The sequence below is a fragment of the Papaver somniferum genome, chromosome 9, assembly GCF_003573695.1.
Source record: "Papaver somniferum cultivar HN1 chromosome 9, ASM357369v1, whole genome shotgun sequence".
Classification (NCBI taxonomy): Eukaryota; Viridiplantae; Streptophyta; class Magnoliopsida; order Ranunculales; family Papaveraceae; genus Papaver; species Papaver somniferum.
The window spans coordinates 24,957,470-24,978,313 of NC_039366.1; positions in this window are offsets into that span (position 1 = coordinate 24,957,470).

The following is a 20,844-nucleotide window of genomic DNA, read 5'->3' on the forward strand; positions in this document are numbered from 1 at the left end:
TGATTTATTTCAAAGATTGACTATTGATTGAATAGTTAGGGATGTGTTTTAAGAACATGACATGAAGAGGAAGATTATCATGCTAATTTGAGGATGTGAATTGAGAAATTAGAGAATTAGGGTTGTAGTGTTGAAATTGAGAAATTAGGTTTCATAGAATAATTGTATAAATTACAGGAATTAGAAGGTATGGGTTTGTGTGAATCGATCTCATTTATGAAGTACAAGAATAGAAAATGGATGTTGAATAAATTAATGTTCCTGTTTATTCAAGAAAGAAAATGGATGTTGATGAAAATATAAGACTTATTTTGATGGTCTTATATTTCTTATAAGACCGAGTTTTTCATGAATCGATTCGACTGAATCAAACAGATTTTGCTTCAATTGTGTTCTTGTATACTTCTATGAGAATATAGCAATTGAACAACTCTATAATTAGTTTCACTTAAGTCATTTGAACTAGTTGTGGTTAAGATGAATAAGGTTGATATAAGAGTATTCATATAACAAACTTCGGTTAACTTGAGCCAACCTAGTGTACACATTTAAGACGGTTACTCAAACCTAAATAAAGGTACATTTCATTTGTGTATAACAAGCTAAGTTCGATCTAACGGTCGAAAGATATTAGCTTGAATCTAATCAGGTTTTCATGTAACGGTGAATATTGAATGCTTTGTTACCAAGGTAACATTGATTTCAAGCCCTGATTTGGAAACTATATAAGGGAGAACTCTAACAACTGGGGAACCTAGTCCCCATGCCTCCTATGTGATATTAGTTGCAACTAGAGTCGATTCTCCTTTACCCTTAGGTTTTTTCCGAAACCCTGTAGGTTAACGACTTAAAGACTTCATTGGGATTGTGAAGACAGACCCAACTATTTCTCTATAGTTGGATGTTCTGATCTTGCTGTTTTCTATCGTGATTGAGTACTATCTTCTCTAAGATTTTCTCGAGATTTAATCTCCGATAGGTAAGATAAAAAGTAGTCACAAACATCTTCGTCTCATCGTTTGTGATTCCACAATATCTTGTTTCGCTACCATAAGATTAAGATTATTGTGAGGTGATTCATATTACTAGGTTGTTCTTCGGGAATATAAGTCTGGTGTATCAATTGGTTCATGTTCACCTTGATTTATCAAAAGACAGAACAAAAACTTCTAGGTATTTCTGTGGGAGACAGATTTATCTATTCAATATACTTTTCTGTGTGAGACAGATTGGTTTATCAAGTCTTCGACTTTGGGTCGTAGCAACTCTTAGTTGTGGGTGAGATCAGCTAAGGGAATCAAGTGCGTAGAGTCCTGCTAGAATTCAGAGGCATAAGGAACGCGACTGTACTTTGATCAGTGTGAGATTGGTTAGGGCTCAACTACATTCCAGTCCGAAGTTAACTTGTAGTAGGCTAGTGTCTTTAGCGGCTTAATACAGTGTGGTGTTCAAATATGGACTAGGAAATGGGGTTTTTATGCATTTTCGGTTTCCTCGTTAATGAAACTTCTGTTGTTTGTGTTATTTCTTTTCGGCATTATATTTTCTATATAATTGAAATATCACAGGTTCTGCGTAGTTCAATCAATTAGATAATCCAACCTTTGGTTGTTGAAATAAATTGATTGACATTTGAACATTGGTCTTTGGTACCGTTCAAGTTGTTTCACATAATAATCAGGCTCGTGGATTTCTATCTGTTTGATTTGCTGATTACATTGTGAAACCGAGATACAACTATTGGATATACTTTTATTGATTGAGTCTGACTGTCTAGTTGATGCTCTTGGAATTATATTGAAGTTTGTCCGTACAGATTGCCTAAATGAAATATTGGGTGAGGTTGTTAGACCCCTGTTTTTCAATTGGTATCAGAGAAGGCAAACACGTTTAAGACCTTATAAGTCTGTGTTTGTAGCGATCTGACTCTATGGACAGAAGTGCTATCTCAGTAAACGTACCACCAGTCTTCGATGGCTCAAATTACTTATGGTGGAAAATTGCTATGCGTGCCTTTCTTCAAGCGCGTGATTTTCAATCATGGGTTTATGTTGTTAATGGCTATGATCTTCCAGTGGTTACAGTAGACGGTGTTACTATTGCAAAGGATATTGGTAGGTATGGACCTAACGAGATTCTCGCTACAAAGTAAAATTATGACGGTTTTAATGCTATCATTCATGCCATTACCCTTGATCTTCAGCACCATGTGACTACATTCACTCGGTCTAAAGATGTGTGGGATATCTTAGAAACTGTATTCGAAGGGAATACCTCTGAAAAGGAAGTTAGGCTTAAAAACCTAAATTCTGATTGGGAAAACCTTCGTATGGCTGATGAAGATTCATTTGATGAGTTTAATCACAAAGTGTTTGAAATTGTTAATGCATCTTTTGCATTGGGTAAGACTATTCCTGAAAAGGACATTGTGATGAAAATTCTCAGATCGTTGCCAGCCAAATACGATTCTAAGAAACATGCCATCGTTGAAGGAAATAACCTTGATACGCTTTCCATAGATACTCTGGTTGGGAAGTTACAGATCTTTGATCATGAGCATACATTCAAATCTGGAAAGGATATTGCTTTCAAAGCACAAAAGAACACAAAATTACTTGACAAAAGTAAATGTGTTGGAAACTCTGTGGATGATCCTAGTGAGACTGATTTATCAGATGAAGATCTTGATAACTCAGTTTCTCTGATCACAAGATAGTTTAGAGATCTTCTTTTGAAGAGAAGTAAACGGTTTGTCAGGGATAAGCTTAGATCATCAGTTAAACCTCATGACCGTGTTCCTCTTAAAAACAGGGATACAGTCAATACTGATGATGAGGATATGCCTCAGTGCTTCAAGTTTAAATGTTTTGGTCATTTTTCCAATGAGTGTCCAAATAGTAGAAAATACACTGGGAACAAAGGTCTTGCTGCAACTCTTGATGAAATGTCTGATCACTATGATTCAAATGAAGATGAAAAATCAAGTGTTGTGCTCATTGATGAAAATGTTAATTTTGATAATTGTAGCAATACTCACATCAATCTTGATATTTTTCCTGGAGAAACTTCTTCAACTATTTTGGAGGATAAAATGGATTTGTCTATGTATACTGGAAGTTATGTTCCTAATATTTGAGGTACCACATTTTGTCTAGCAGCTTGCTCCGTTATGGTGTCTAAACCTTCCTCCACATTGACATGTTCTTATTATACTTTTATGGGTCGTGAACTCTCTGAGTGTTATAAGTACAAACATAAAGTAATATATGTCAATAAACTTCAACGCAGAGCAAATCGATTAGCAAACAAGCTTAAACTTGTTCAGAAGTCGCCTGAGGCATGTAAACTCAACTCTTTTCCAAAGATGTTTATTTCTAAATAAAAAATTAGACCACTTCAGAAAAGAATAAGGCTTAAACATTCTATGAAAAAGGTTATTAATAATTCCGTACAAGAAGTGTATGGTGGACAGATTACTGTTCACCCCAACACAGTATAATTATGTTGAAAGAGCATCTTGTCTCATGTGCCTGACATCAAAGAGACAAGAGCTTGCTCAGTTCGGGCTTTAGGAAAGAAATTTGCTTTGCTTTTTGATTGTTTTTCTTTTGGAATTTTGTTGGTCTTTTCATATCATGAATTGGTATTGAAAGGAATTTCCTTTTTCATTAAAAATGGGTTAAACTCGACAATTCTACCTTTGTTAAGGTTATGAATTGGTCGTACGTGAATCCTACTCTGTATATAGGTTCTGTAACCCAATATTCTTTTTTTCTTTCCTGAAAAACTCTTTTTATCACAGGTTTACTTGTAGAGCTTGGTTTGTGAGTTTCTCTCACAAAGCCATATTTGTATGGAGACTCCAAGAATTATGACTTCTGATGGGAAAGAGGTTGATATGATTGTTAAGCCATCAATCATGAAGGAAAAAGATAAATCTCTGGTACCCTCTTCCTTGAAAAGAAAAAGGAGGAATGTGAGGAAACCAAGGGTTGTCCCTTCAAATTTTCAGAAGTTTTTTGATGTTCTTGGAGAGTTTAAGGAAACAAGAAAGGAGATTCAATAAATAAAGGCTATTGTCTTTAGGACTCTTGAAATTCAGAAGGCCCTGGTTCGGCATCAGTCAAGAAGGTTTGTTGGTATTGACTCATGTAGCACCCCCTAAGCTACCAGCTGACTAATCCAAGAGATTAGATAAATAAAGAGGCACTAAGAATATAAATCATTTACTTAAATATTCAATTTAGAAATATGCTACAAAAACTTAACCGAAAACTATCCCCACTCAGATATATATATATATACAAGGATACCTCTCAAATGATACATATACAATAGTCATTTGGTTTACAAATAAAATATACAACATAATAAACATAGCAGAAGTTAATCAACTAGCGAACTCAACCCTTGAAGCTTTCATTGCGCAACTCTGAGCTGTCACTGAAACTGAAAGTGGGAATGGGTGAGCACATCATCCCTAAAAGGGGTGCCCAGTAGGAATAACATTTCACTTTCAATTAATCATGGCAAGATTTGGAAACAATAATGTTTTCCCAAACATTAAAAAGTGACCAAGTCACTGAAATAAACAAACATGTATCTGGACAAACTCCTTCTTCAAACAATGTATAATATTCGTGCTAACCACACTCATTAGCTATTGATATCACCAACACCATGATGACCCACTCTAAGCAATAAAAGCTGAATTCATGTAGGTATAAATGTGAAGGAGCGTATCCTATATACCATAATTGGAAATTCTCATTCCCCATAACAATTCATAATGACAAACAAAACATTACAAATCCTTTCCAAATCGTGGAAAGATTCACAGAATCAACAGAATTATCATAATGCAATTTAAACAAAGCATGGAATGCACAACTAGACAATGCATGAATTTGATAAACATAAATCTTTGTAAAAGAAAACATCAATGGTTACAAGAGAGTCAAATGTATTCCCACCTCTTTTGATGACAAGCCATGCCTACCTCGAGATCCACGATCCAGACTAACTGTTAATCACACAAGAAGTCTAAGAAACTAGCCAAAAAGGCTCACACAAGAATCATACAAGTCTAATTAATGATTCTAATCCCACTTATGGTGCTATATCTTTTATTTATTCAACTTTAGCAAATCTAAGGTTTACATATTCAATCAGGTTGATTTTATAGTCCATAGCTAAGTCTTATGAATCTCTACAACTTTGTAGAATAAGTCAAAGGTCAATTCGGACCATAAGGGGTCCAAAATACCAAACTAAGAGTACATGGTACTAAGCCCAAGTCCACTAAACAAGTCCGGTAACCTAAGGTCTGGTCCATTTGAGTTAACTAACAGTCAGTAACGGTCAAATTAACAGTCACAGGTCAACAACAGTCAATTGTCAGTCAAAGTCCAGGGTCAATGGTCAAGGTCAGGTCAAATATCTAACTCGGTCAATTGAGTCATGACTAGTGACTCAGAGGTTCAAACCCGATTCAAAAACCGACTCGACTCAGTCAGATTGACTGAATCAGACACAAGGTTAAGCCAGCTAAACTGAATACAAGCTTAAACCAAGTAACAGTCTCACTAAGATACAGTTTCAACTTCAAATTCATTTCATTTCTAACAGATAACACTATAACTTCTCAACACTACAATAACATACTTAATTTAAGTAGGCTTCAAAGTCTAATTACAACACAAGCTTAATTTACCTGCAATGCAGAAGTTGCAAGCTTTCACAGAAACACTAGCTACAATTCTATCATCACTATCAAACTAAGCTCAATCACAGATCAATCCACTCATATAAACCCTTTCACTGCAACTCACACAACATAGTTCAACCCCACCCGCAACTTCAGTTCTATTGCTACCAGCAAATTACATCTCTCACTCCATAACCACAAATCACATGACCTGCACAAGTCTACTGCAAATCTTCACCATCACCTTCCCTAGTTCAATTCATTTATCATCAGTTTCATCCCAACTGCAGCTATATTTAACTGTACCTCATATCATCTTCTATCTCTTTAACCATGAAAACCAACATAACCCCAACAACCTCATCTTGAATTACACATCACTTTAGCCACCACTGCATCAATACATTAAAACATACTACCACCACAAATATCAATTAACACTCTTCAAAACATCTAATCTCAGTTCCCCTGCAACAACACTAACCCTGTAAATTTCCATTCTTATCATTTTCATACATACACATTGAACTGTATCAGAAATCAACACATATGTATCATTCATTAGAACAAAACTCCATTCATTCTAAACTCAGTTGTAATTCAACTTCAAACTCGAATATCTTAACTTCATCTCAAACCTTAACACCCCAACAGTTCTACTTCATATTCAATTCCAAATTAGCTTCAATTATAACACACACGTTCAACAATTAACAAGAACAACATTAAAAAGTTTACCTAAAGAACAGTTACCTTGTAATAGACTCACTCAGGAAGTTCGAGTCCAATTCCTTCTTTCTTTGACTCAATCGAGCAATCGTCTCAAAACTAACAACAACCCACAGTCTTTATCACCTTCTCATAAACACAATCTAACCCTAATTCTGCCAACAGCTTCAATGGATATCATCTTCAAAACCCAAACTTATCCAATCTCGAATTACTCATCGTCCTTGAGCTTAATTCAATCAATTGATAAATACCCATCTTAAATCTGCCACTTAAACCTTCGATTTCATCTTCTAGTTCTTCATCTGAATTTCCAACTCAAACCCTAATTCACTGAGACAATCCATAAACAACTCCACAGCTTTAATTAAACATTAATTGAGAACAACCCCATCTTCTAACTTCTCCTTATTCACCCTTAATCGAATACTCGAATTCAATTACAGAAACCCTAATAATTTCTCATGATTTACAACATCATCTTCTTCTCCTTCCTGATTCATAACAGTAACACCTCCACCTTCTTCACCTTCAAGAAACATCAATAGATTCCATCAATTGAGACACACAGATGAACAACAGCAGAAGAAACAGAGATGGAATGGACAAGAAGAAAGAAGAAGACGAAGAAAGAAAGAAGAAGACGAAGAAAGGAAATGAATGATTTCCTCGATCTGGTGTAAGTGATAAGACCAAAGGTATTACTAGGACACTCACTTGCTTCGATAAGCGAAGCCACAACGTGTCTGTGTTGCAATAAAAGTGTTTACCATAGAATGACAATTTTACCCTTCATACTCATCTAATGATATCTTCTTCATCGGTATCCGATTGACACGTTCGAGTATCCCATTCTGGATAACTTTTCGAGACCTATTCAATGATACTAGTTTCATAAGTAAATCTTTGTTAGATTAATTTCTATTCATTAACGTTCGTGTTAAAATAATCGAGATATTATTGGCTAATACGTCTCTTGACTAGTCTAATAGCGTTGACGAGCTTGAGGGTCTTTAAAACTCCCATCTTCATCAACCTTATGTTCCAATGGTTGTTGACGACAAGGAGTTCAGGGACGATAAATAATTTTTCAAAGGTCTTATTGTCTAGGTAACTTCTTATGAGAATTCATTCTTGTGTTTTTAAGAAGGATAACTAGGGCTTGGAATAGCCTATATTGTGATTACACATTGCTATTGCCAACGATTTTTATCTTGCAATGTTTTTGGATTTATTTATTTAAATTTTAAAGTTTATTTGGAAGATGATTTTGCAGCATTAATCTTTATTGGTTTTATATATTGTAAAAATTGTTATGGAATATGTATGTTTGCGTCCGTGAACTATGTGTCCCATATATGTCAAAAGTTAAGCCTATTATATCATTACACAAATATTGATGGAAGATAGGATGAACTTTTGATTGCAAAGATTAAGTCTATTATATGTCTTTATGCAAATATTGATAATAAGTAGAATGAATCTTTGAATATTCCACAGTATTGGTCTTTCTCTGATCCACTTCTATGTGAAAGTACTGTGTGAAAAAGCGGGGGTCTAAGAACACCACCCAATATTTCGCTTAGCAATCTGTATGGACAAACTCCAATATACTTTTTATGAGAATCAACTAGACAGTCAGACTCAATCAATAAAAAGATATATCAAAGACTTTATATCTCAATCTCTCGATTTGATCTTTACTCAAGCAAATAGAAATCTGTGAGTCTTTATCAAAGAGAGATAACTTGGACGGTACCAAAGACCAATATCCAAGGATCAATCAACTATAATCAACTAACTTCAGACACTAGCCTACTGCAAACTAACTTCGGACTGGACTATAGTTGAACCCCAATCAGTCTCCCACCGATCCAAGGTACAGTTGTACTCCTACGCCTCTGATCCCAGCAGGATACTGCGCACTTGATTCCCTTAGCTGATCTCACCCACAACCAAGAGTTGTTGCAACCCAAAATCACATACTTGATAATAAACAGATCTGTATCACATAGAAAAGTCTATCAAAGGATAAATCTGTCTCCCACAGATAAACCCTAGATTTTGTTCCGTATTTTGATATAAAATCAAGGTGAACATGAACCAATTGATAATCCGGTCTTATATCCCGAAGAACAGCCTAGATTAATCAATCACCTCTCTACACTCCTTCCTGACTACACAGGCGGTTTGTCGAGGAATCACAAACAGTGAGACGAAGATGTTTGTGACTTCTTTATCTTGCCTATCGGAGAACTCTCACGATCTCAAGCCAATCAATCGATTGTACTCGTACGATAGAAGATGCAAGATTAGATCACACAACTACTATAAAAGTAGTATCGGTCTGGCTTCACAATCCCAATGAAGCCTTTAAGTCGTTAACCTGATTTTGGAGAAGAAAATCAAAGGTTAATGGAGATCGAATCTAGCGGGCGCACAAGTAGTACACAGACGGGTGGGGATTAGTTTTGCACAATGCTAGATGTCTCCTTTATATAGCCTTCACATCAGGGTTTTACTTTATGTACAAAGAAATCCTTATTCACCGTTAGATGAAAACCTGATTTAGATTCAAGCTAATATTTCTCAACCGTTAGATCGAAAATTTAGCTTGTCACACACACTTGGGTAGACGTTTACTGGGTTCTTGAAAACCATGCCCAAACGTGTACGTGTATGTTGGTTCAATATAGTAACCCAAAAGGTTAACCATATGAGCATTTCATATTAACCTTGTTCTTCTTCACCATAACTAGTTCAATTGACTCAAATGAACTAGTTAAAGAGTTGTTCAATTGCTATGATATCTAATGTAACTACACAAGACACAATTGAAACAAAGATGATTCGATTCGATTGAATCGGCTCATGAACATTATAGCCACGGTTTTCATAAAGCATTCCTTAGTAATTTAATGTTTCATGTTCAGAGCACATCTTTAGATCATAACCTCTTAAATTCACAAACAAATTCGCGGAGTTAAGTTAATCGGTTGAGTTTTCCAAACTCAGCAGAAATTCTCGGAAAGAGAACTTCCGCCAGTTCGCGGACTGGGTTCGCAGACTGAGTTCGCGGACTTAGCACACAAACGAGTTTTGGAAAATCCAGCAGAAATTCTCGGTCGAGAACTTCCGACAGTTCGCGGACTGAGTCTGCGGACTGGGTTCGCGGATTTGGAAAGCCAATTCCACAATCCTCCCGATTTATCTTGATCAACAAAGTTCGAAAACTTCGGTTCAAGGAATACATGGTTATGTGATCTAAACTCTTATTTCAATCATTGAGACATTCTAAGAGGACGCTATGTAGCCATTATTCACAGACCGATTCATGTCAGAGCAATTCTCAGAGTGATTGAAACTTTTCATGACTTTCGTCACTAGGTGAAGATAAACTTGATCAAAGCGAAACGCTTTACCAACACACGATTTCGAGATAAAAGATAAGCAATGAATGCTCAGCTTGAAATGTCAAATGTGTATGATCTAGTCTATATAGCATACGAATTTTGTCTCATAAGAAGTGGGAGATAGAAGAGATAGACTTTTGAGTGATAGATAAGTTCAAGTCTCCACATACCTTTTTGTTGATGAAGTTCCACGGTTCCTTGTATAGATCTTCGTCATTGTATGATGAATCGCCATGAAGTCCTTGAGCTCAACTACACTTTTCTATCCTAGTCCGAGACTTAGCTATGTAGGCTAGAAATCAAGACTTATAGTTTTGATCACTAACATTGACAAACATGCTTGAGATAGCAACGCATGCGAGGTCGACCGAGCTATGCTCTAACAATCTCCCCCTTTGTCAATTGTAATGACAAAACTATTAATACATATGGAATACAAAAAAGATAAACTTTAGTGGCTCCTATTCCATAGTCTAATCTTCAACATTCCTTGAAATCTTCGTCCTTCCAAGTACTACAATGATCCCAAAGGTTGTAAGTTTAGCACCATCGTTGTTGAAGATCCGTAGCTATAACAATGACATAAATCGAGATTCTCGATCATTATTATACAGTGTCATAGTATTATTATATCACATCAAAGTCCAATTGTATCACGACTTTAACAATAATACTACGGTGATATGTATCACTCCCCCTTAGTCAATACTCCATCTCGATCATGGAAACCACTCCCCCTTACACAATGATCCGAAAACCATATGTATTTGTAGTGTGAACTACAATATTTCTCCCCCTTTTTGTCAATAAAATTGGCAAAGGTACAAGAATGGGATCATAATGAAATTTCCACAAGAGACATTTCATGACCAAAAGAAAAATACATACCAACTTAATTTAGATGCAATCTAATAGCCGAAGCTAACAACATTCATCAAGGAGTTTTAAGATACAAGATAACCCCTATAAAATTCCACAGCCGCACTCCCCGCAAGATATTACCATTAAGCAAAAGTTCAAAAGAACTGTCCCCCATTTGATGTCATTCCCGAGAGAACAACAAGAGCGACCTTAATTTCGAAAGAAAAGAAGGATTTTTACTGGACACCAAAAACCATAGGAATGATTTTCTATATCCAAAGCTCAACCAAATTAACCACAAGTAAACCCATGATTAATTCAATTGGAATATGCAACTAAATCAAACCACAAAAGTGATCAATTTAATTGAAAATGCTCAACATAAGTAAACTCACGGAGCTACGACTAAGTCAATCACACGAATATGACTAACTTAACCGTTCAAATACTCAACATAAGGAAAACCTTACGGAATATATGACTACATTAACCAAAGGACATGATAGTGTAGCCTTTCATATACTCAACACAAGAACTTGTGGAATATATGAAAACTCAACTAGATTAATTACAAGAGAACCTATAATTAATCTAATTGGAATACAAACAACCAAACTAATCACAGAAGTAATTAATTTAATTATTTTGGTCTCAACATAAGAGAACTTATGGAACCCCGACTAAGTTCATGATAGAATATGATAACCTTAACCGTACATGTACTCGACATAATAAAGAAAACTTATGGAGTACAAACTAAATAACCAAACAGGTTGATTAATTTACTTCTTAATGCTCGACATATAGCATCTTATGGAACAACCAACAAAGCCAAGGTAAATCGACTTAGTTGTAAGGTGCTCAAAATAAGACACACAATGGAGCCTTCACGGTAAAACATAATAAAATGGATCAATGAAGATCAATACCGTGGATAACATACAAGGATCTATTTTATTTTCCATCATAACGGCATAATAGACTTTATCCTTGTTGAACAAAATATTTTATCCTATTTTCCATCAAATACATGACTGCGTAGGCATATCTTTTGTATATGTCAAAAGCCCATTCGTCCTTTCATCAATACGAATATCGATTCATGAACGACTTTACTTTTGACTGCAATATGGGACCTTCAAGTTCACGGACGTAAACAATACATATCCCATAAAAATATTGCAATAAACATCATCCTCCAAATATTTTTAGAATTTAATACCTATAAACCTAAAAAAAAATAACATAAGAAGATGAAAACAAAAATAGCTATGTGTAGTCACAATCATCGCTATTCAAAGCACTAGTTATTCTTCCAACTAATCCAAAAGGAAGACTTACTATGCATATAAGACTCGGTTTTCCTTGATGATTTCATACCTCTGAAATAGTCCATCAGAGTAGGAGTCACTGATATCCTTGACCCTGTTGACCGTAGAGACACCATGATCAAAAGTTAGAACGTTGACTTTTCGATCAATAGTGCGAGCATAATAACGAGCCTTTGCACAGTCAAGGATAACTTTCTTCTGATTTCTGATCAAGATATTCTGAGCACCAAGGATTTTCGCATGTCCATCAATCAGCTGGTTTATCTGCAATTAAAGGTTAGCCAGTTCGTTCTTAACTTCATTATGAACACTAATCAAATCCTTGACAGATTCACCAATCCAAGTGTTATACTCTTTTCTTTCAAGCATCTTATTCCGTATAAACTCTTGACCAGAATCACATCATATGAGATCATCCTCAACTAAGGGGTTAACTTCTTTTTTGGAAACAGATTCCATAGTGCTCCTTTCTGAAGAGAAATGAAACACATATAAGATTTATATATGTTCGTGAATGCCCTGGATAGAAACCCTAGAGTCCTTTGAGGAGATACGGGCGTTCGTGGGCCGACCAAAAACCATTGTCCCTAAAAGTGATATTGCACACTATGTAGCTTTCAAAAATCCTCCATCCCAAAATCATAGAGACAAGAAGACAAAGCGACTAGAAAAGGGTAAAACAACAAAGACAAGAAAAAAAATATCACAATACTTGAGCATCTCTCAAATCCTCATCCTTGTATCTCTCAAGTTAGACACAAGGATGGACCATTCTGCTGCTAAGTAGCAGAAGGACACGTAGTGTCACCATAGGTTCTGAGAGAGTAGCTGTATTTCTTTCAGGATGTCTTGTTACAGCATTTCTAGTCCTTTCACTGCAACTTCCAGGAAAAAAGGTGAGTCTAGCAGTTCTTCTGGGAATCACAGGCGAGAAACCTTTCTCATGACAAAGTCTAGGACCTCTAGAAATAGGTTATAGGGGATTTTCTGAAATTCATCTCCACACACTAGACTTAGATTTATCAGATGTATTCTTATAAATACAGGACATACTTTCATTGGTAACACGTGGATTTACAAATGTCCTGTAATGATTTCTAGGAGAGAGATCATTTTTATAAGATGTTTGGTTTCCTGTGAACAGGACCTTCACTGTAGTAGTCGTTCGACTATTTACTCCATTAACAGTAGAACGAAGCACCTCGTGAAGTCCAGAAACACGTTTCTTTCTAGCAAAACAATGGATAACATAGTGATTTCCTTTTCCACAGAAGGTACAAATTCATGAAGGAGAAGCAACAACTGGTACTTGTTTAAACTTCATAGCCACCGGAGAAGATTGTAAGTTATGAAAACTTTTCTTGACACAATCTTCTTCTGGAGAAAATTTCATTATTTACAGTAACTCATGAGAATTAGTTTGTTCAGCAGAATTTTTATTTAAGAAAAAGTTTTCCTTTTCCAAGGATTCGCCTTGTCCATGGGCTAAGACAAGCGATGCTTAAAGTTTCTCCTTCTCAACACGAAGTCTGTCTAGATCAGATGAATGCGTCTTGATCAATCAATTTTCTCTAATTGAACCTTCTTTGACCAGCTTTTCAAGATCACAAATCTTTTCATGCTGTATATTGTTTTCTTGAAGAAGTTTCTCAATTTCCTTAGAGAATGACCCTATAATGTTGTAGAGTACTTGCTCACGATCAATAGACTTTTCGAATTCATCCATGAGTTGTACATGATCCTTGAGATCAACAAACTCTGTAGAATTTTTTGAAATTCTGGTGAGCTCCATTTAAGCTATTTCCATTATGTCCAAAGTCTCATTGGAGGAAGAATGACCAACACATGATGGAACAGTCTTCCTACCTCGGGATTCGGAATAATCATCTAAGGAGTGACCCTTTGAGGTATTTCCGAGACGCTTGACAAAGTTGACAGCTTTAGGAGGCATTTTGGTATGCATATGAGATCTTGTCCACAGACTCATATTGCTACAAACACAGACTGATGAGGTCTTAAACGTGTTTTCCTGCTCTGACACCAATTGAAAAAGCGGGGGTCTAACAACACCACCCAATATTTCGCTTAGCAATCTGTATGGACAAACTCCAATATAATTTTTATGAGAATCAAATAGACATTCAGACTCAATCAATAAAAAGATATATCAAAAAGAGTTTATATCTCAATCTCTCGATTTGATCTTTGTTCAAGCAAATAGAAATCTGCGAGTCTTTATCAAAGAGAGATAACTTGGACGGTACCAAAGACCAATATCCAAGGATCAATCAACTATAATCAACTAACTTCAGACACTAGCCTACTGCAAACTAACTTCGGACTGGACTATAGTTGAACCCCAATCAGTCTCCCACCGATCCAAGGTACAGTTGTACTCCTACGCCTCTGATCCCAGCAGGATACTGCGCACTTGATTCCCTTAGCTGATCTCACCCACAACCAAGAGTTGTTGCAACCCAAAATCACATACTTGATAATAAACAGATCTGTATCACATAGAAAAGTCTATCAAAGGATAAATCTGTCTCCCACAGATAAACCCTAGATTTTGTTCCGTATTTTGATATAAAATCAAGGTGAACATGAACCAATTGATAATCCGGTCTTATATCCCGAAGAACAACCTAGATTAATCAATCACCTCTCTACACTCCTTCCTGACTACACAGGCGGTTTGTCGAGGAATCACAAACAGTGAGACGAAGATGTTTGTGACTTCTTTATCTTGCCTATCGGAGAACTCTCACGATCTCAAGTCAATCAATCGATTGTACTCGTATGATAGAAGATGCAAGACCAGATCACACAACTACGATAAAGTAGTATCGGTCTGGCTTCACAATCCCAATGAAGTCTTTAAGTCGTTAACCTAATTTTAGAGAAGAAAATCAAAGGTTAATGGAGATCGACTCTAGCGGGCGCACTAGTAGCACACAGACGTGTGGGGATTAGTTTTTCACAATGCTAAATGTCTCCTTTATATAGCCTTCAAATCAGGGTTTTGCTTTATGTACAAAGCAATCCTTATTCACCGTTAGATGAAAACCTGATTTAGATTCAAGCTAATATTTCTCAACCGTTAGATCGAAAACTTAGCTTGTCACACACACTTGGGTAGACATTTACTGGGTTCGTGAAAACCATGCCCAAACGCGTACGTGTATGTTGGTTCAACATAGTAACCCAAAAGGTTAACCATATGAGCATTTCATATTAACCTTGTTCTTCTTCACCATAACTAGTTCAATTGACTCAAATGAACTAGTTAAAGAGTTGTTCAATTGCTATGAGATCTTTATGTAACTACACAAGACACAATTGAAACAAAGATGTTTCGATTCGATTGAATCGTCTCATGAACATTATAGCCACGGTTTGCATAAAGCATTCCTTAGTAATTTAATGTTTCATGTTCAGAGCACATCTTTAGATCATAACCTCTTAAGTTCACAAACAAGTTCGCGGACTTAAGTTAACCGGTTGAGTTTTCCAAACTCAGCAGAAATTCTCGGAAAGAGAACTTCCGCCAGTTCGCGGACTGAGTTCGCGGACTTAGTACACAAAAGAGTTTTGGAAAATCCAGCAGAAATTCTCGGTCGAGAACTTCCGACAGTTCGCGGACTAAGTCTGCGGAATGGGTTCACGGACTTGGCAAGCCAATTCCACAATCCTCCCGATTTATCTTGATCAACAAAGTTCGAAAACTTCGGTTCAAGGAATACATGGTTATGTGATATAAACTCTTATTTCAATCATTGAGACATTCTCAAAGGACGCTATGTAGCCGTTATTCACAGACCGATTAACGTCAGAGCAATTCTCAAAGTGATTGAAACTTTTCATGACTTTCGTCACTAGGTGAAGATAAACTTGATCAAAGCGAAACGCTTTACCAACACACGATTTTAAGATAAAAGATAAGCAATGAATCCTCATCTCGAAATGTCAATTGTGTATGATCTAGTCTATATAGCATACGACTCTTGTCTCATAAGAAGTAGGAGATAGAAGAGATAGACTTTTGAGTGATAGATAAGTTCAAGTCTCCACATACCTTTTTGTTGATGAAGTTCCACGGTTCCTTGTATAGATCTTCGTCATTGTATGATGAATCGCCATGAAGTCCTTGAGCTCAACTACACTTTTCTATCCTAGTCCGAGACTTAGCTATGTAGGTTAAAAATCAAGACTTATAGTTTTGATCACTAACATTGACAAACATGCTTGAGATAGAAACGCATGCGAGGTCGACCGAGCTATGATCTAACACTATGTGGCTCCGTAAGTTCTCTTATGTTGAGCATTTCCGACTAAATTAATCATGAGTTCTCTTGTGGTTAATTTAATTGAGTTTTCTGGATACAAATTCATGTTTCATGTAATTTGTTAATGTCCAAAGAAATCCTTCTTTTCTTGTAAAAGTAAGGTTGCTCTTGTTGTTTTTTCTGGAATGACATTATATGGGGGAGAGTTCTTAATTGAACTTGTGCTTAATTGCCAAATCTTTGTGGGGAGTGTGGCTGTGGAATATTGTACGAGTTTTCTTGTATCTTTATAAAATCCTTGATGAATAAACTAAGTTTCGACTATGTGAAATCATCGAAACAAAGTTGATATGTTCTCTTTTAGTCATGAAGTATCTCTATGAGAATTTCATTATGATCCCACTAGTTTTCATTCCTTTGCAAATTTATATTGACAAAAATAGGGAGAATTAATGTGTAGTTCACACTACAAACACATATGGTTTACGGATCATTATGTAAGGGGGGTGGTTTTCATTTTGAGAGGAAGTATTGACTAAGTGGTAGTGATACATATCACCATAGTATTGTTTTCAAAGTTGTCATACAATTGGACTTTGATGATGTGTAATAATACTATGACACTGTATAACAATGATTGAGAGCTATTGTTTTCTCATTGTTATAGATACGGATCTTCAACAACTATGATGCTGAGTTGAACACGTTCAGAATCATTGAGGTATTTGGAAATGACGAAGATTTAGAGTAACGTTGAAGAACCAAGGAAATCAAGCATTTAGATGAGAAGCTACAAAGTTTATTTATTTTGTAATCCCTATGTATTGATAATTTTGTCACTAAAATTGACAAAGAGGGAGACTGTTAGAGAACTGCTCGGTCGAACTCGCAAGCATTTCTATCTCAAGCTTGTTTGTCAAGTTTAGTTTCCAAAACTATAAGTCTTGATTTCTAGTATACTTATAGCTAAGTCTCGGATTAGGATAGAAAGTGTAGTTGAGCATTAGACTTCACGACGTGCATCAATTGAAGACAAAGAACTACTAAGGGGAGCTTGTGGAACTTCATCAACAAAAGGTATGTGGAGACTTGAACTCATCTATCATTCAAAAGTCTATCTACTATATTTCCTATTTAAGACAAAAGTCGTATAGCTATATAGACTTCGATTATACACATTTGATATTTCGAGCTGTGTTTAACTCGCTTACATATTTCTCGAAATATGTGTAGGTAAGCTTTCGCTTTAACCAAGTTCATCTTATATTCTTGACGAAAGTGAAAAGATGATCATGTGAAAATCGCCTGTTAACATCTTACATGATTTGTGTGAGACAATCATTTGATATAGACTCGGAATGTTTTGTATTGATCACTTGAAAATTGCTTTGAAGCTAATGGTTTGTGTGAGACATCTATTGTCTTCTTCCGAGAATATTTCAATGATTGAAATGAGAGTTTAGAACAACTAACCATGATTGGATATAACACAATATGGGTACTTGTATGCTAACTGTTGCAAGTTATTCCAAGTCCGGGAACCATAATATGCATACCCGTATGTATACTGGTTGGTTTAATGAAAGTCCGGGAACTTAGTATGCATACCCGTATGCGTACTAGCGTAAAGTTCATGTCCGGAAATTCAACTGAGTTTTGGAAGGTATGCGTACTCGTTCGCGTACTGGCAAACCCAAACTTAGTCCGGACACTTAGGTATGCATACCCGTTTTCATACTTGAGTAGGTTATGTTCTAAAATCGGTTTGTTCATGAACTAATACATTTATATATTAAGGAATACAATCTTTTGAAAACCGTTGCTATAATGTTCATGAAATGATTCGAGTGAATCAAAATCGATTTTTCTTTAATTGTTTCTTGTATACTTCTATGAGAATATAAACAATTGAACAACTCTAGAACTAGTTTCATTTGAGCCATTTGAACTAGTTATGGTTAATATGAATAAGGTTGATATGAAAGTGTTCATATGGCTAACTTCAGTTAACTATTGTTTAGCCAACAAGGTGTACACGTTTAGGTACGACTACTCATATCTAAATGAAGTCACTTTTCATTTGTGTGTAACAAGCTAAGTCCGATCTAACAATTGAAAGATATTAGCTTGAGTCTAATCAGGTTTTCATCTAACGGTGAATATTGAATGCTTTGTTACCAAGGTAATATTGATTTCAAACCATGATTTGAAGACTATATAAGGGAGAACTCTAGCAACTGGGAAATCTAATCCCCACACCTCATGTGTGTTACTAGTTGCGACTAGAGTCGATTCTCCTTTAACCTTAAGTTTTTTCCAAAACCCTGTAGATTAAAGACTTAAAGACTTCATTGGGATTGTGAAGGCAGACCCAACTATTTCTCTGTAGTTGCATGTTCTGATCTTGCTGTTTTCTATCGTGATTGAGTACTATCTTCTCTAAGATTTGCTCGAGATTTAATCTTCGATAGGAAAGATAAAAAGTAGTCACAAACATCTTCGCCTCATCGTTTGTGATTCCACTATATCTTGTTTCGGTACCATACAATTAAGATTATTGTGAGGTGATTGATATTATAGGTTGTTCTTCGGGATTATAAGTCCGGTGTATCAATTGGTTCCTGTTCACCTTGATTTATGAAAAGATGGAACAAAAACTTCTAGGTATTTCTTTGGGAGACAAATTTATCTATTCAATAGACTTTTCTGTGTGAGACAGATTGGTTTATCAAGTCTTCGACTTTGGGTCGTAGCAACTCTTAGCTATGGGTGAGATCATCTAAGGAAATCAAGTGCGTTGAGTCCTTCTGGGATTCAGAGGCATAAGGAACGCGACTGTACCTTGATCAATGTGGGATTTGTTAGGGCTCAACTACATTCCAGTCTGAAGTTAACTTGTAGTAGGCTAGTGTCTGTAGCGGCTTAATACAGTGTGGTGTTTAAATATGGACTAGGTCCCGGGGTTTTTCTGCATTTGCGGTTTCCTCGTTAACAAAACTTCTGGTGTCTGTGTTATTTATTTTCCTCATTATATTTTCTATATAATTGAAATATCACAGGTTGTGCGTAGTTCAATCAATTAGATAATCCAACCTTTGGTTGTTGATATAAATTGATTGACACTTGAACATTTGTCTTTGGTACCATTCAAGTTGTTTCACATAATAATAAGGCTCGCGGATTTCTATCTGTTTGATTTGTTGATTACATTGTGAAACCGAGATACAACTCATGTATATATTTCCATTAATTGAGTCTGAATGTCTAGTTGATTCTCTTGGAATTATATTGGAGTTTGTCTATACAGATTGTCTAAATGAAATATTGGGTGAGGTTGTTAGACCCCCGCTTTTTCAATAAAGTCTAAGGATTCCAGTAATCTCCAATTTTTATTTGATCAAATCAGCAATAATCATGCAACTCATATATTTAAAGCGACTATAACATATTACAATAATTATATTTTCAGAATAACAACTGTAAATCGAAAATATGGAAATCAAAAACCCTAGGTTAAGCATGCACCATCAAAAGAAATCATAATTTCTTAATAAAAATCATATATTCAATTTCAATTCAAAGCAAATAATCAAAAAAAAAAGTTGCACAAATTGATTAAATATAAATTACCACACAAACATTAGAAATATGGCTTCCGACGTCGCTTCATCAATGGGGTTTACCTCCTCATATTAGTCACTTGCTCAAAATAATGGTTCATAGCTCAAAAGTGTTAAAAAGAGGAAAAAGTGCTAACACGGATAGTTTGCAACAAATATAAATATTGCAGACTCATTGTTACAAGAAAACAACACAACCAATGTATCGTAGAGGCAACCGTTTTTGAAAGAAAAGAGAACGGTTTAAAAATGACTGTTTAGTTTGGTAAATGTTCTTCGTGTTCTTCCTCCTTGCACCAGAAGAAACAATTCTCTGCAACTTCACTTTTCTCTATTCTTATGTTCAAAATTCCCCAAACTTTTTGTGATAACTTTTGTGACTCTCCGAAGATTTTATATACACAACAACACAATTAGATCTCTCTGAAATCTCCAAATTAATCTTATTTTTGACAAAAAGTTACCAGATTTCCTATTTTATCTCTTATTTTAGCGTTAACTGAGTTGTTAAACACTCTTTACGGTATAAATAAATCTCTAGAGTATATTCTCACATTATCTCCCTTCGTAACTACTATATCTAGAGTCACAGAGTCCCATGATATTTCCTTCTCCGTTTTATCGAAACTTTGGTTATCTAGCCCAAGTTTTTCGAATCCAACTCCCATACCATATCTATTTATCTCAATCAAGTCCAGCCCGTCAATTTCAGTGAATAAATCTTCCCAAACATTTCCAAAAATCATACCCTAGTTCTGCTCAAATTCTCCCCCCCCCCCCACAATTTCTGAATTTGAATTTGAGAAGAAGGTGGTGACCCTCTATCATCAGCTAGGGTCCTTTTAGCACATGCCTTGGAGGTGCCTTTAGATTTTTTTGGGTGCCTTTATCACTTTT